The 17,500-nt window shown below is 41.9% G+C and overlaps 3 long non-coding RNA genes across 4 annotated transcripts in view; 1 reads left to right on the plus strand and 2 right to left on the minus strand.

Annotated features, from left to right (window-relative positions):
• Positions 1-17,500, plus strand: part of Gm29826 — a 97,712-nt gene that overhangs the window by 75,450 nt on the left and 4,762 nt on the right. Inside the window, exons 2-4 of one of the 2 annotated variants that reach the window (XR_380036.3) lie at positions 9,107-9,249; positions 9,948-10,029; positions 12,539-12,699. This is a non-coding gene — a long non-coding RNA (predicted gene, 29826). Of the gene's footprint in view, positions 1-9,106; positions 9,250-9,947; positions 10,030-12,538; positions 12,700-17,500 lie in introns of those variants that run through there. The other variant, XR_003948982.1, reaches the window with a different exon arrangement.
• Gm40590 lies at positions 2,399-3,563 on the minus strand. Its single transcript, XR_871411.2, has 3 exons — positions 3,329-3,563; positions 3,084-3,126; positions 2,399-2,538 (listed from the first exon to the last, which is right to left on the minus strand). It is a non-coding gene; the product is annotated as a predicted gene, 40590 (long non-coding RNA).
• Gm26752 overlaps positions 13,353-17,500 on the minus strand; it is an 8,690-nt gene continuing 4,542 nt past the window's right edge. Inside the window, exon 3 of the long non-coding RNA XR_380037.4 lies at positions 13,353-14,016. This is a non-coding gene — a long non-coding RNA (predicted gene, 26752). The remainder of the gene's footprint in view (positions 14,017-17,500) is intronic.

Raw genomic sequence — 17,500 nt, forward strand, 5'->3', positions numbered from 1 at the left:
TGTTTCAGCAGATCAGAGCTAAGGAGGCAACATTATATAAACAGATGTTTATTAAAACAATTCTTACCTTCTTCTGTTTCCTCCTACATCTCTTCTTCATTTTCTAAAAGATTTATTCACTTATGTATTTTATGTATATGAGTGGTCTATCTACATGCACACCAGAAGAAGGCATCAGATCCCATTACAGATGGCTGCAAGCCACCATGTGATTGCTGGGAATTGAACTCAGGAACTCTGGAAGAACAGCCAGTCCTCTGGACAACTCAACCATCTCTTCCCAGACCTTCCTTTTCATTTTTATTTTCTTTTAAAATAGAATCTCACCTTGTAGCCCATGCTGGCTTGGAACTCTGTTTAGCTCAGACTGGTCTCAAACTTGCAACGATCCTCCTGCTTCAGCCTTCCAACAGCTAGGTCAACAAGCATGAAGCATCACACAGGTTGCCCTATACATGTGAGGTACTTCCCCAAAATTGCCACTCTGGGTTCAACCGACACTCAACACAACATATGCAATATTCTTAGATTGGTAAGGAAGCCCTAGGCTTGGTCTTTTTTTTTTTTTTTTTTTATCAGGTGGAGTCTTCATTTTCACATTGGCCTCTCATGTCCACCTAAATAAAAGTGTGCTCCTTTCTCCTGTTAATCTATCTTAGGAAAGTACCAGGCAGGTCTCTTCAAAGGAAAAGGGAAAATTTACTTTTGTAAAATGGGATGTCTTCCCAAAGTGGCTGGCAAAATGACCCTTAGACACAGCATAGCTGTTCTGAAGGAAACTGTGTTGGAGTACCTCCTGCTATTGTCATGAAATGCTGAGACTAGGTACTTGCAAAGAAAAAGGGTTATTTTGTTTCATAGTCCTGGTTAAAGGACAAGTGGTGGTAGCTGATTGAGGGTGGTCTTCTTGCCCAGAAAATCTCAAGCCATAGGATTCACATGGCAAGAGGCTGGAGTGGGTACCCATGTGTGTCTGCTGATCTCCCTCCTCCCCTCCTCTTATCTATTCATCCATCCATCCATTCATTCATCCATCCGTCCATTTAATTAATTAATTAATTAATTAAAAGATCTTGTGTGACCTCACTCTATATGATCTAGGGTGACCTTGAACTTCTGATCTTCCCACTTCTAAACTCCTAAGCACGGAATTTATTGGCATGTCCAAGTACACTGCTGAATGGGTGCAGGGTTTTATGCATGTTAGACAAGCAGCATATTCCACCTGAAATACATTCCCAAAGCTCTTTCATTTTATTCAGCTACTAAAAACCATCCACTGGGATGACCTTGTCTATTAAAATTACCTCCGAAAGGCCCTGCCTAGGAAGGAACACCATTGTCAGACTGCTACCTTTTCACTATTTCACTGTAGGGGTTCAATTTCAACCTTCAAGGCCTCAAGGAACACTCCAAGCAAATTCAAACCTTAGCAAGATCCCTCAGATGGGCAAAGTTGAAAACCACTGTTCATAGAGGATGGGACCCACAGCTATCTATCTTTCTCTCTCTCTCTCTCTCTCCCTCTTTCTCTCTCTCTCTCTTTCCAATTCTCTTTAATTTTCTTTTAACTTCCAACACTTTAGAATTAGGAAATTTCACATAAAATCAACTTATCCTAAAACTTAAAGACCTGGAACATGAAGCCTGAATGGTTCCTGGTAGAAGTCAAGAGTAACCTTGGATATAATAGGTAGATGGTTTGCTGGGCTCTACTGTGGATCCAGAGGCAACAGTTTTTGTACTATAACTCTAACGATTAAAGCCTGGCCCTTGGAAGCCTTTATAAGTCAGACTTAGCTACCTGCCTTCAATAGACCAATTTTTAAAAATTGTATTTTTACTTTATTTATGTGTTTGTGTTTGTGTGACCCTGTGTATGTGTCTGTGCAAGCCTATGTGTGTGGTTATCTGCAGAGACCTGAAGAAGGAATTTCAGGTAGTTGTGAGCGGTCTGATTTGGGCACAAGGATCAATCATTCATTGAGCCATCTCCCCAGGCCCCACAACTAGCCAGTTAAAGAGATAAATAATGGTAAAGGGCAGAGAAGGGTGGTTTCTTCAATATGGCCACATTGGATACAGGAACAAAGAGATTCAGTAATACCCACCCATGCCTCAGGCCCATCATTAGGGTCCTGATGAGGTTCAGATTTAAATAGAGGGCTAGAGGCATGCATAATTAATAGGCTTATTCAGGTGTGGTCCCATGTATCACTGACTTAACCTGTGGCCTCCAGTGTCTCCTGCAAGGTGATCTGACAAGTTGTCAAAACTATGAAATCTCCCTCCTTCTTCCACCATCAGTCTTTTCTTTCTCCTGGTGTGAAATTGCCTTCCTCCCTTCCCTCCCTCTAGGAAATTTCAGTAGTTTGATAGCAAAGGGGAAGGATACAATTGTTTCTCTTTAGAATATTTTTACCCTCCCCCCACCAGGATGAAAGGGGAAGATGTTTCTGGGGTAACTGATGGGTGCCAGATGTAAGAACAGGTTTCCAGAAGGCCAGAGTCGGGATTCTCCACATGGAGACTGTGTGCCTGAAATAAAAAGTGACCCAGTCACGTCTTAGTAAACACAGCTTCACAATGAAGTCAGGTCAAAGGTTTCTGAGCAACTCAATGGCTGTGTTGTTCAGGAAGTCCCTTGGAGGGTAAAGGACAGCGGCATGCTTGAGAGGTAGACTTTGAGGAGCTCAGGGCCAGCCTGGAGACCATGTGGCTGCTGTCTTGTAATTACGTATCATCTCCCGACAGGTGTCATTTCATACAACAGTGTACCCTCCCCACATGACGTAATTGGTTCTGGCCAATCAGAGTTCAGCCAATCAGAGCCTGCCTGACTCACCAAGGAGATGGTTTGGAAATTGGATACTTAAAACAAAACAAAACAAAACAAAAAAACAAAATACCCCCCTCCCAAAAATAAACCCTTAAAGTGCTGCTGCTGTGATGGTTGGTGCCCATTGTTTGTGATGGTTGACACTGATAATCAGCATCTAAAATCACCAAAGGGACAAGCATCTTGGCTGCATGTCTGTGAGGGATTTTCTATGATGCGTGTTAACTGAAATGGCAAGACTTACCCTGAAGGTAGGCTGTGCCACTCTGTTGGCTGGGAGTTCAGGACTGCACATAAAAGAGAAAGTGAGATTAGGTATCAGCGATCCTTCTCTTCCTCCTCCTTCCTCCCCATCCTCCCTCCCTCTCCTCTTCTTCCCAGTTGTGGTTACCACATGGCCATCTGCTTTATCTCTTGCTACCATGGCTTCCCCAACATGATGGGCACTGCCATGGAACAGTGATCTGAAACAGACCCTTCCTTTCTTACATTGCTTTGGTTAGGTTTTGGCGACGAGACAATGTCCTCTGGGACATCTCAGGAAGACTTGAGGTTGTCAGTGAGATTGCAGACCTGGCCAGTCAGTGCTAGAGACACCAGGAGAATGTGGGGAGCACTTAACCCAGTCAGCACTAAATGAGTGGGAAGCTATTGCTGCCTTCCACAGCCTGCAATCAACAACTCTGCTTTAAGGATGCTTTGCATGCTGAGTGACCAGGTCAGAGCCAACTAGGACTACAGGGTAATAATGCTGGCTGTGAAGCTGCAATCCCCTATGACCTCATTGTCCCAGGAAACTTACTGAATAACACCAAAGAGGTGTCTACTTATGCTTATTTTCTTTCTAAACAAATACAGTCTAAATATCTGGCTGCCAAAGAAGTTAGGTACTTTTAGGATCAAACCAGAAACGAATGTAATATTTCTCCAAATAAATTATATTGTAATCTTGGCCTAAAACTACCCATCCATATGTGGCCCTTATACTGATTAAATTGAATTAAAATGTCTTTGGTGGAGGGGGCATCGGGTTTTGGATTTTACAAGACAGTGTCTCTCTGTGTAGCCCTGGCTGTCCTAGAAATCTGCAGACAAAGCTGACCTCTAACTCAGAGATTTACCTACCTCTGCCTCCCAAGTGCTGAGATTAAAGGCATGTGCCACCACTGCCTCTTAATTGATAGAAATATGTGTGTGTGTGTGTGTGTGTGTGTGTATATATATGTATATATATGTATGTATATAGTTTACAGCATGATATTTGGAGTATGCATATATATATATATGTATATATGTATATATATATATATATATATATGGAGGTGTTACATAGGATAATTTTCATGTGTTATTTAATGTAACTATCTTCCTGTGATAAAAATACTTTAAAAATCTACTCAGTGGTTTTCAAGTATGCAATAATTTTACCAGTCACATAGGTGTCTTCAACATATTCCTCTGCCACACTGAGATGCTGAGTCCCTTTATCAGCATCTCTCCCAGCTGACCCTCTGCTCAGGCCTTGATAAATATTATATGCTGCTTTTATAAATTTGGTTTTTCAAGCTTTCAGGCCTGAGCGAGATCAGAAGGTATTTGACTCTCTGTCCTGGGTTTATTTTACTTAATATAATGTCTACAGATGGTTTCGCCTGTGTCGTTACAAATGATATGATTTCCTTCCCCTTGAAGCCTAAATAGTATTGTATGTGCACAAACATACATTTTCCTCATCCATTGATGTACCAATAAACAATTAGATTGATTCCTTATCCTGACCGTTATGAATAGTGTTATAGTTATCATAGGAACACTGATCTTTGACATTTGGATATTCATTTATGCCCTTTTGTGGTTCTGGGGATTAAACACAGGACATCACACATACTGGGTGGGCAAGAGCTTCTCCATTGAGCTATAGCCTCCACTATAACACAGTTTCCTTTCAGTTTTTGTTTTGTCTCTTTCTTTCTTTTATATATGTATCCAGAAGTGAGCTTCCTGGCTCGTATGGTAGGTTCCAATTTTAATGTTCTTAAGGGATCATCATAGTGTTTTCCATAATGACTGTTCTAATTTGCATTCCTGCCAACAATGTGATGTTATTCCCTATTTTTCCTACAGCCTTGCCAAAATGTGCCTTTTATCTTTTTGCTTTGTGAGAAAAGATCTCACCATGTAGCTCAGGTTGGCCTCCATCTTTCAGGAATGCTGGGGTTACAGGTGAATATCAGCAGGCCTGGATCCTTTCATTAATTGATAACCATTCTAAGAGGTATGGTTTGCATTTCAGGCTTCGATTTGCATTTTCGGATGAGTAGTGATGTTGAACTATTTTTAATCTCTTCTGCAGAATTCCTAGTTAGTGCCTTGCCTGTGTTTTATTGAGCTGTGCCCTAGAACACTGAGTCCCCTGTATCCTTTTCATCATTAACTCCTTAGCACATGCATAGCTTATAGATATCTTGTCCTGTTCCATAGGTTTCTTCATTCATTAATTCCTTTTAGTTTAATGAATCCAATTGTCTAGTTTTGTGTTATAGTTATCATAGGAACACAGATCTTTGACATTTGGATATTCATTTATGCCCTTTTGTGGTTCTGACTTTCTCATGTTTTCTTTGAGTAGAGCTTCATATCTTACATTTACACCTTCTGTTAATCTACCTATGTACTTCTGGGTACTTTCCCCTTCCCTGGCTGCAAGGTCAGGCACCTGGAACATGCCCTGGGGGAGGGGGAGGGGTCTCAGCAGCAGCAGGCCCTGTATTACTAATGCCTTCCAATTCATAATCTTCTCATTTTAAAATAAGTGTTTATTTAATTCTTATTACATTTCTATTTTATTTATGTTTATTTATTGATCTTATGTCTATGTGCCTGTATGAATGTATATGCACCAAGTATGTGCAATACCTGAGGAGGCCAGAAGAGAGGTGTCAGATACTCTGAACTGGAGTTACAGATTGTTGAAAGGTGTTATAAGGGTGCTGAGGACTGGACCTGGATTCTCTTCAAAGACCACCTGTATTCTTTTTTTTTTAATTTATTTTTTTAATTAGGTATTTTCTTCATTTACATTTCAAATGCTATCCCAAAAGTTCCCTAGACCCTCCTCCACCCACTCCCCTCCCCACACACTCCCACTTCTTAGCCCTAGCGTTCCCCCGTACTGAGGCATATAAAGTTTGCAAGACCAAGGGGCCTCTCTTCCCGACTAGGCCATCTTCTGATACATATGCAGCTAGAGACACAAGCTTCGGGGTACTGGTTAGTTCATATTGTTGTTCCACCTATAGAGTTGCAGACCCCTTTAGCTCCTTGGGTACTTTCTCTGGGCCCTCTGTTTCATCTAATAGCTGACTGTGAGCATCCACTTCCCGCATAGCCTCACAAGAGACAGCTATATCTGGGTCCTTTCAGCAAAATCTTGCTGGTGTATGCAATGGTGTCAGCGTTTGGAGGCTGATTATGGGATGGATCCCCGGGTATGGCAGTCTCTAGATGGTCCATCCTTTCATACCAGCTCCAAACTTTGTCTCTGTAACTCCTTCCATGGGTATTTTGTTCCCAATTCTAAGAAGGGGCAAAGTGTCCACACTTTGGACTTCGCTCTTCTTGAGTTTCATGTGTTTAACAAATTGTATCTTATATCTTGGGTATCCTAAGTTTCTGGGCTAATATCCACTTATCAGTAAGTACATATCATGTGAGTTCTTTTGTGATTGGGTTACCTCACTCAGGATGATGCCCTCCAGGTCCATCCATTTGCCTAGGAATTTCATAAAATCATTGTTTTTAATAGCTGAGTAGTACTCCATTGTGTGAATGTACCACATTTTCTGTATCCATTCCTCTGTTGAGGGACATCTGAGTTCTTTCCAGCTTCTGGCTATTACAAATAAGCCTGCTATGAACATAGTGGAGCATGTGTCTTTCTTACCAGTTGGAACATCTTCTGGACATATGCCCAGGAGAGGTATTGCAGGATTCTCCGGTAGTGTTATGTCCAATTTTCTGAGGAACTGCCAGACTGATTTCCAGAGTGGTTGTACAAGCCTGCACTCCCACCAACAATGGAGGAGTGTTCCTCTTTCTCCACATCCTCACCAGCATCTGCTGTCACCTGAGTTTTTGATCTTAGCCATTCTGACTGGTGTGAGGTGGAATCTCGGGGTTGTTTTGATTTGCATTTCTCTGATGATTAAGTATGCTGAACATTTTTTCAGGTGCTTCTCAGCCATTCGGTATTCCTCAGGTGACAATTCTTTGTTTAGCTCTGAGCCCCATTTTTAATGGAGTTATTTGATTTTCTGGAGTCCACCTTCTATATATGTATATTGGATATTAGTCCCCTGTATGATTTAGGATTGGTAAAGATCCTTTCCCAATCTGTTGGTGGCCTTTTTGTCTTATTGACAGTGTCTTTTGCCTTATAGAAGCTTTGTAATTTTATGAGGTCCCATTTGCCGATTCTTGATCCTACAACACAAGCCATTGCTGTTCTGTTTAGGAATTTTTCCCCTGTGCCTATATCTTCGAGGCTTTTCTCCACTTTCTCCTCTATAAGTTTCACTGTCTCTGGTTTTATGTGGAGTTCCTTGATCCACTTAGATTTGACCTTAGTACAAGGAGATAGGAATGGATCAATTCACATTCTTCTATATGATAACCGCCAGTTCAGCACCATTTGTTGAAAATGCTGTCTTTTTTCCACTGAATGTTTTTAGCTCCCTTGTCAAAGATCAAGTGACCATAGGTGTGTGAGTTCATTTCTGGGTCTTATATTCTATTCCATTGGTCTACTTGTCTGTCGCTATACCAGTACCATGCAGTTTTTATCACAATTGCTCTGTAGTACAGCTTTAGGTCAGGCATGGTGATTCCACCAGAGGTTCTTTTATCATTGAGAAGAGTTTTTGCTATCCTATGTTTTTTTTTTTTTTATTCCAGATGAATTTGCAAATTGCCCTTTCTAATTCGTTGAAGAATTGAGTTGGACCTTTGATGGGGATTGCATTGAATCTGTAGATTGCTTTTGGCAAGATAGCCATTTTTACTATATTGATCCTGCCAATCCATGAGCATGGGAGATCTTTCCATCTTCTGAGATCTTCTTTAATTTCTTTCTTCAGAGACTTGAAGTTCTTATCATACAGATCTTTCACTTCCTTAGTTAGAGTCACGCCAAGGTATTTTATATTATTTGTGACTATTGTGAAGGGTGTTGTTTCCCTAATTTCTTTCTCAGCCTGTTTATCCTATGTGTAGAGAAAGGCCATTGACTTGTTTGAGTTAATTTTATATCCAGCTATTTCACTGAAGCTGTTTATCAGGTTTAGGAGTTCTCTGGTGGAATTTTTAGGGTCAGTTATATATACTATCATATCATCTGCAAAAAGTGATATTTTGACTTCTTCCTTTCCAATTTGTATCCCCTTGATCTCCTTTTGTTGTTGAAATGCTCTAGCTAGGACTTCAAGTACTATGTTGAATAGGTGACCACCTGTATTCTTAAACCACTGAGCCATCTCTCTACCTGCCCCTCCCACAACTCATCCTCTGAATGCGGGAAATGTTTGTGAACTCCTTGACTTTTTTCCTACACACTTCGGGAGTTCTACACAATGACCATATATTTTTTTTTTAGAAGGTGGCATCGCTTACCACAGGGAATCACAGTGAAATGTAATTTGATTTATATCTCCAAGGCTTACGCTGGGCCAGGCCCCAGGATAAAGAGTCATACTAGTAATTTCAAGGAATCTTTCCAATACCATGTGAGATACTATATTTACACCAGTTTTCATGTGAGGAGACTTGAGGCTGGGAAAACATCTTCCCTAGATTAACCAACTACAGAGTGATGGATCCCAGACACACATCCAGTGCCTAGACTAGTAAAGATCACTGCATTACTTGAGGTGTTTGTTTATCTGTTTGTTTTCAATGTAGCTGTTTCTATATATGCCAAGAAAAGCCCCCAAAACAGAAATTGGAAATACTCACCAAAACATGTAACTGTGTCTTGAAGCCTATATTCTTGCCTCTTTGTTTGAGAGTGGGGTACAAAACGTGTGGCTCAATCTCATAACTTATCCCAGGGTAGAGACCCTTAAGCACTCACCCAAGATCTGAGCTTGCCTTGCCTCCCTGCACTGGGTCCCAGGTCTCTCTGCCATTAGGAATGGCCCAACTTATTGGGCGGAACAGATACTTGTCATCCTCTGCTTGGCCCATGAAGATGCATCCTGTGCTATCTTCCAGGCTTGTGTCTCCTGGTGAGTTGATTTCAGCACCCAGTCTGACCTTCAAGTGACCTAAACTTCAGCATGAAGACTTGATGGCACAGAGCTCCCAGGAACAGATAAAAAAGTGGAGAAGGGCTGTTGACTTCTCTGGATTAACAGGTAAGCACGGAATGATGGCCCACCATGGTGGAACTGTTATGTATTTTGGGCATCTGCTGCAGCACTCAGCTTGTGCTAATGAACACAGTTACTGGCAAAGCAGCAGGTGGAGGAGTAGAGCATGAGACACCCAGACCAGATGAGACGAGTGCTCCATAGAACCTGGGCATGCTCTGCTGATGCTGCTACTTACTTCCCAGAAAACAAACGTAGTTATTCAAGGTTTTCTGACTTATCACTTTATGCCAAAAGGGCCAGCTATCTAGCTATAGCCTATCTATAGTCCATACATAAACATGATTGATATATTCATATATTCATATATTACCATATCACATTTGCTAATGGTCTTCATTATCTAAGTTCCCTAGAGACCATTGTTTTTTCGAATGTGCATGCAGAAATTTGTTAAGACCTTGGATGTTCGGTAAAAGCAAGCCATTAGTCTTGATCTTACAAACACAATTCGATTCCTGGCCTTGGTCTTAAATGTCTCTGAAATGTCATTTCTTTTCTGAATACTCTGTGTCTAGGGGAATGTCTCCAAAGATGGCTTTTACAGCAAACAGACACTTCAGCCTTTCAATGAAGCTCAGGGTTCCTTCTAATTTGTTGCAAACACTCAGGATCCTTCTGAGGAAGACAAGCTTGAATTCTCTGTTCTTCTTACAATACAATTGTTCACACCTTGTTCACAGTGTGAAGCTGAAAAGCTGCTAGCTCTTGCCCGGCTGGGACCAGCCATGCCTTGCCTCAGAACTTGCTGAGACTGAGAATCAGGTTTGTTTTGATTTTGATATAGCATCTCTCATACAATAGTCTAAATTGGCCTGTACTTTCCTAGGTAGCCCAGGTTAGGCTTGAACTTAAGATTGCATTGCTCAGGCTTCTCAAGTGGTTAGATTACAGGTTTGGGGCATGGTGCCTGGTTTAGAAAAATCAGATTTATGAGGAAGGCTGTTAAGGGATAGAATCTGGCTGTGGAGACACATGAGTGGCTGTGACAAAGAGGGCTCTGATCTGCAGAGGCACATGGAAACTTCCTTGTCTAGATGTGATGGGGATACATCATGCCTGCATACAGGAGACTTTGTACACATGAGAATCATGTTGATGAAATGCCACATGACACATAGCTACAGTGGCCTACTGCCTTTACAAGTGCAATTTGGCAGATGTTCTAGTTTCATTTCTATTGCTGTGATTAAAATAAAACAAACCAAAAAAAGCCCCCCAAAACAAACAAACAAACAAAAACCAAAAACCCAAACAAACAAAAACCCAAAACAAATAAACAAACCCCCCAAAACAACAAGACCCCACTGTGTTCTACTTTCCTTTCTGATTCTGTGACCACAACTCAGGGAAGTTTAGTTGGCTTACACTCCAGGTCACAATCCATCACTGATGCAAGCCAGAACAGGAACACAAGTAGTAACTGAGGCAGAGACCATTGGAGATGCTGCTTACGAGTTTGCTCACTGGATTCTGTTTAGCTTTCTTTTACAACCCAGGCTCAGCTGCTCTGGGACAGGACTGTCCATAGCGGGTTGGGCTCTTCTCAGTCCAACATCTGTCAAGACAGTGTCACAGACATGGCCCTAGGCCAGTTGATGGAGAGAATATTTCATTTGTGACTTCTTCTTCTTGAGTGACTCAAGGGTTGTGTCAAGTTGACAGTAAAAATTAACCAGGGTAGCAGGCTGTCTTCCAAACTTCCCTTGTATCTGTGCAAGGTGATTCAAGGATTAAGCAATGGTTATAAAAATGAAGTCCTTAAAACACTGGGTGGCATTTCTCCAGGGCCATATGAGGGTTTTCATATGTAGTATTGATATTTCCCTTAAATATTGACTTCTAGAATATTGAAGTGATTCTTAATGCCTTTCTCTTAACAAACCAAACAGAGAAAAGAATATAAAACCATTATAGCTTATAGAGATAACATTTTTTTAGTCCAAATGGCATTTGGTGTTTAAATGTCTTTATTTTTAAATTAGCATATATGGTCATGAATTTATTCATTATACCTGCTGCTTGCCAAATGTCATGCTAAGTACTGGGAATTCCGTTCTAATACAATAAGCCAAATCCATTATGCATTTTTTCTTCTGAGGTCTTATGGTATAAATCATGTGTTAAAACTACTTTTTTTGTCTTTAGCTCCACAAAATTTTTTCAGAGACCATTTGGCTTAATATTTTAAATCTCTAAGCTTTGACAAGCTGTCTCAGACATGTCAACTGCAGCCTGAGGGCCACACATGTTCCAGCATAGCTATGAATACAGTCCGACTGTAGAGGATACTTTCATTTGGTAATGTCAAAAGGTTGGACACCCCTGACTTCTTGTCCTTTGAGACATTTAAAAGATTATTATAATATTTAGTGTGTGTGTGTGTGTGTGTGTGTGTGTGTGTGTGTGTGTATGTTGAGGGGGTACTCATGCCATAGTACATGTGTGGAGGTCAGAGGACAACTTGTAAGATCCAGTTCTCTCCTTCCACCATGCAGTCCCAGGGATTGAACTCAGGCCATCAGATCAGGTTTGGGCAGGATCTGACTTTACTCACTGACCCAGAACCTTTTTAATCACTTATTTTAATTGTCAAGACTGGTGGGTTCCATTATGCCATTTCCATATGTACATGCAATGTACTTCTGTCACACTCGTTCAGTTCCTAGTGGCCCCTCTCAGTGAGCTCTGCCTTTCAAGGACTTTTCTTTAACATACTCTGAGGTCCAGAGGTCATGAGGCCCAGAGCTCAGTGTCTATTAATTATGGCTGAACTTCCAACTCGTGTGGGAATTGATCATTTTTCAAGTTAGACTTTCAGCTGACCTGCAGCTGTAAGATGGTTCCTAATCTCAGCACGCTATTTTGTGTCCATTTCCTTCATTCTGTATGAAGAGTAAAGTGGGAAAAGTCAGCCACCTAGAAGCCATGCCTTCTGCCTTGAAAAGTGTTTACAGTGGGGCTGCCTCCCTCCCATTAGGAACCATGGCTGACAAACATTGATGCCCACAGCTTGTGATTCCTTGATGGTCCTGGACAGAGCCCTACAGATCAGAAAGATTGCCAGCCTTGAAATGATGGAGCAAGGGAAATGCAGGAAGGTCAGGATTGTGAAAAACTGCCAGGTCCATCAAGGAATCACAAGAGCAGTGCTGGGGGATGGAACAGTTAGAGCCTGAGGACAAGAGATGTCTCAGAAGGTCACAAGAGGGACCCACTTCACTTACACACAGATTATCCCTGGGATATGGACCAGTCCAGATCTACCTTCCAGGTTCAGCAATTGCCGATGGTCTGGCCTATCATCCCCATGTAGCATATGGCTTGTCCCGTGCCTGCCTGCTTGACCTTAAAGGACAAACCAGGGAACACTGCACAGTAAGTAGGTAAGCTTCTTAGAGTTCCTCAGAAACACTGAATCATGCATCTCCTAGAGCTTTCCTTTCTGGACCCAATGGCGGCTGTTCTCACTGTGACTCTGATATGTATGTTGGACAGTTTGGGGATGCCTTGAGTCTCCTGATCATCATGCTCTGGTGTGTTTCTGGGTTTTTCAGTCCAAAAACCCCTGTCTCAGTTCCTGAGTGCTCAGACAGCCAGAGGGCATCTGTGGAATATTTTATAATCTCTCTTTCTGTGGGTTGGGCGGTCAGGGCAGAGGACACTTCCCTTTACCCAGAATTCCACAGCATATTGCCTTGCTGTGTATCTAACCTGTGTCCACTGCTTGCTTCATTACCAAGCTGATCCATTTTTGCCGTATTATGACGGCAGTGTTATACTTTGGTCTATTTTCCGTACAATATGTATTTGACATACTGCAAAAGAGTTTTTTTTTTTCTTCTGTTATCTCTAGCATGGAGACAGGAGAACAATTATTTGCATTTTAACACATTATGATTTCTAAGATCAAAGTAATCCGACATGCAGGATTGTGACAGACTATTCTCTTAGGTATCTTTAAAAATTGTTTGTGAATTTTACTCATACATGTAATATATTTTGATCAAATCTACCTCCTGTGCCTTCCCTCCCAACTCATCCCCCTACCCTTCCACCATATTCCATCCAAATTTAATACTGCCCCTCCCCCAACATCGATCCAACTACTCCACTTAGTGCTGCCTTTATACACGTAGTATAGGATCATCTCTTAGACCATGGGTAACCTCTCAGGGATCACATCTTTGAAGAAAACTAACTCTTCCAACAGCAGCCATCATTTGTCAATAATTTCTCAGCTAGTTGCGTTTGTTTTTAAGATATAAGATTATATAAGAATACTTAATAGAATGATGATAACCAAGATGTTTTTACCTTTCCAAAAGATTCACTAGTAGGGCTGGAGAGGTAGCTCAGTGGGTAGAGGTATTATTTCTCAATCTTGATGACCCCAGTTTGATCCTGGAACTCATATCACAAGCTGGATTCATGGTGTGCACCTGTCACTCCAACACTCCATTGGTGGGATGGGAGGCAGATATAGGAGAGTCACCGTGAAGTTAGCCTGGAGGACACCGTGCAGCAGCAGTGACATGGGAGACCCTGCTCACAGGGCAGAAGGTAGGAACTCATGCCTGACAGTTGTCCTCTGACCTTCACATGCATGTTGTGGGACACTGACCCATGGGCATAAACGGATAAAGGCTTATGGGAAGATGGTGGTGCTGGTGGTTCTACTGCTGGTGGTGTTGCTGCTGGTGCTGGTGATGGTGCTGGTGCTCATGCTGGCAGTGATACTGATTCAGGTTTCTGCGGGGTAAAGACACAGAGGAGAGAGTATTTAGGAGAGGGAGGGAGAAATGAGAATAGTGTTTGGATAATATAGTTGTCACCCAAAAGATTGTCCCTAGTGGTCTAGGATACTGGTCCTCAATCCTAGCTGCATAGTGGAATAGCCTGAGAATTTTCAAATGACAATATGTCAAGATCCCATATCCCATTCATTAGAGAGCATGGGGCTGTTGGTTACTGATGTAAGTTAAGATTGTAGCAGTTCAGAATACAGAGGAGGAGGAAGAAAGCCCCACTGTCAGTCATTAAGGACAGTTGGTGACTCCACATTTGGAGCTCTAAGAGCAATCTCTATCAGAGAGGGTTTGGTGTGTATTTCTCTAAGGCTTGTTGTCCCCCAAAGATTTTCTCAGGGAGACAGCATGATTTACCAAACCAAGCTAGCATGTGTGAATAGTGGTTTTGTATGGCTATAAACTTGAGACTCCAACATAAAGGCACAGCTCCAGAACTGAGAGGGGATGGGATCATTTTAGTGGGATCTTACAGATTAAAGGGTCAGCAAATGAAAAATAAGATCCCAACTGTACTATCTGTAAAACAACAACAACAACAACAAAATCTCAGCTAGGGGATTACTTAGCTTCTGAAAACTCATAGCTGCTCTCTGTCTCTGTCTGTCTGTCTGTCTCTGTCTCCATCTCTCTGTCTCTGTCTCTCTCAATTTACAGTCTTATACCCCTAGCTGCCCTGGTACTGTTATCCCAGGCTGGATTTAAACTCACAGAACCCATCCTGGCTTAGCCTCCTCACTGTTGGTGTTACAGACTAGAGGCATGAATTAATACATCTAGAAAGAATTTGGGGTAGGAAGAAAAGTGTATTAAGGGTTGAACCTAGGACCTAGCACATGACAAGCAAATAAGCCCTCTCTATTGTTAAGCTACAGTTCCAGCAACAAATAAATTAATTCTCTATTTCTTTTGCTAATTTTCCTCTCCATCCATCTTCCCTGCTTCCATCTCCCATTTCTTAGTAACCCCCTTCTCTGAGGATAAACCTAGGGCCTTAGCATGCACTAAGCAGGAGCTCTACCATAGAGCCACACTCCCAAGGCCTCCTTATCTTTCTCTAGAATGTAATCAGCCTCGAAGGTAGATGTGGGCATCCAGGTTGTATGGAAATGTATCTGAGTGTTTTGGAAATTGGATTGCCGGGGCAGTGTGTTGAGAAGTGGGACCTTTAAGAGGTGATCGGGTCAAGACAGCTCTGTGATCGTGACTGGACTAATGTACTCAGGGATCAGTGGGTTGCTTGATGTGTTATTAGAGAACCATCATACAATTTAGCTCATTCCAGTTGCTTGGTCAGACTCACTAGGCAAGCGAGGCAATGATTGCTGCCATGCTCTAATGCAACTGGGAGGCAAGCACCAAATAAATACTCTTGGACCTCCCAGCCTCCAGAATGTGAGTGCAATAAACTTTTCTCAAAGCAGTAGGGGGCAATGGACCAAGGCAGCTGTCCTGCAGGGTTTTTGAAAAATTTTGTGAGATAACATCTGCCTAAAACATAATAGGAGTCAGTGATGGGTAGCTTGGGGCATCACTAGGTTCAAAATATTGTAAACCTAGGTCATCTGAGGACAGATAAGATTTGCACAGGATCTGTCTGCACTGAACTGAACATCGGCCTATGTCCTTGAAGAATGAGTAAGCATAGCAAGGTCTCCTGAATCTAACCACAAGGCTGTAGTGAGAAGTTTCTCCCACCTTCACTGGCAACAGTTATGGAGTTCTGGCTTCTAGAAGAACATCCAAGTTCTTTAGATAATTGATATTGGGGGTACCAGGTATTTTACAAACACCCAGACATCCCTCTTCTGGTATGTACCCTGTCATAGCATTTGGTAGCATGCAATGATTCTGACAGTCTTAGATCCACATGGGGTGTTGAGTTTTAGAACACGGAATCCACATAGTCCTCCACAGTATGTAGTTGGCATGTGGTGACCACATGATGTCAGTGGGAAGGTTCACATCCTTCTGGGTCATTAGGATTGCTGGTTCTTCAAACAAGAAATTAAAATCAGTGTTTCATTCTCTTAGGCTGGAGGGCAATGCGTAATTCCTTTTGCTATTATTATAGTTATTAAAATTTATAAGCCATTTACAATTACAAAATGAGACTGCAGTACAATATGTTTCAGGGAGTGGCTCCCAAACTGGTTCTGAGTGGTTTGCTATTGGTCCATGGTGACATAAATACACAAACAGGAGTAGATATTTATAAGTTTTGAGGAATTTGACTGTATCACCAAAACAGGATTTAAGCTGGTCAGAACATTATTAGATATAATAACTCACAGCGACACAAGCTACATGTTAGCTGTTACTACAAGACCACACATTGCTGTGCAGTGAATCTGGAGGAAACAAAACCAGGCCATGCCCACCTTAGGGGTGGCTTTCAGTATCATTCCTACTTTGCAGCTATGGCAAGAGAAAGAGCCCACAGCAGTCCTGTGGTTACAGTGTCAGAATTACAATCTGACTCTCCACTTGCTTCCTCACCCATTGCTCACAGCAATGTATTCAGAAAGCTAAGGCTAATGCCAAGTGAAATGGAGTGTACAGATTCCATTCAAGGGTAGGATCTTGGGAGAACTGGGAGACAGTTGTTTCTTTGTTCATTATGGAAATATAACAAAACTCATGGGAGTGTCTCTCTGGAGGGAGAACCGTTGCTCCCTGTGACCTGAAACCATTTCCACTCTGTTGGGGCCTGTGCTAGGGAGACATTAAAACAACCCCAAATTTCTATTCCCCTCTCTTCTCTGCCTTTTCATCTTCCCTTCTCTCCCCTCCCTTTTCCTTGTCTTCTCGCCTTGTCCATGTCTTTGTACGAGGGACTGAATCTAGCACCTTGTGAACACTTGGCAAGTGCACTCTACCTCTGAACTAAATCCCTAGCTTTAGACCTGAATTTTTCTATATCTGTCTTGAAGAATCAGAAAAAAAAAATAGTGTGTAGACAGGCCCACCCATTCATTGGTTTGTGGCACTATCATGTGTTAGTCACTGTGCTTGTTCTTGAAGGAACTCAACAACAATTAGCTGTGCCATCATCTCTAAGAGCTTTCAATTTTGTGGGAGAGGCCGATGATCACCAAACTCTGTTATTAAAGAGATAGAGAGGCCATTGTTTGTCTCACAGTTATAGGAAGTTCAAATATCAACATGAGTGAGCTCCAAACTTTCTGTCCTTATGAATATATATTCTGTGGGAATAATTTGCCAACACACACACACACATAGATAAAAGAAAGAGGAAGAAAAACAAATAGGTCAAGGGCCAGAGTGTATAGAGGCAAGGCCTGTCTGGTGAAATGACATCTGAGCAGAGACTGGATCATATGAAGGCTTCCCCTGGGTACATGTGATACACAGGGATGGTGGCCATGGTCAAGTATGAAAGCAGCATCTTGCTCAGACTAGAATAG

Source organism: Mus musculus, chromosome 10 (assembly GCF_000001635.26).
Source record: "Mus musculus strain C57BL/6J chromosome 10, GRCm38.p6 C57BL/6J".
In the NCBI taxonomy this organism is placed as follows: Eukaryota; Metazoa; Chordata; class Mammalia; order Rodentia; family Muridae; genus Mus; species Mus musculus.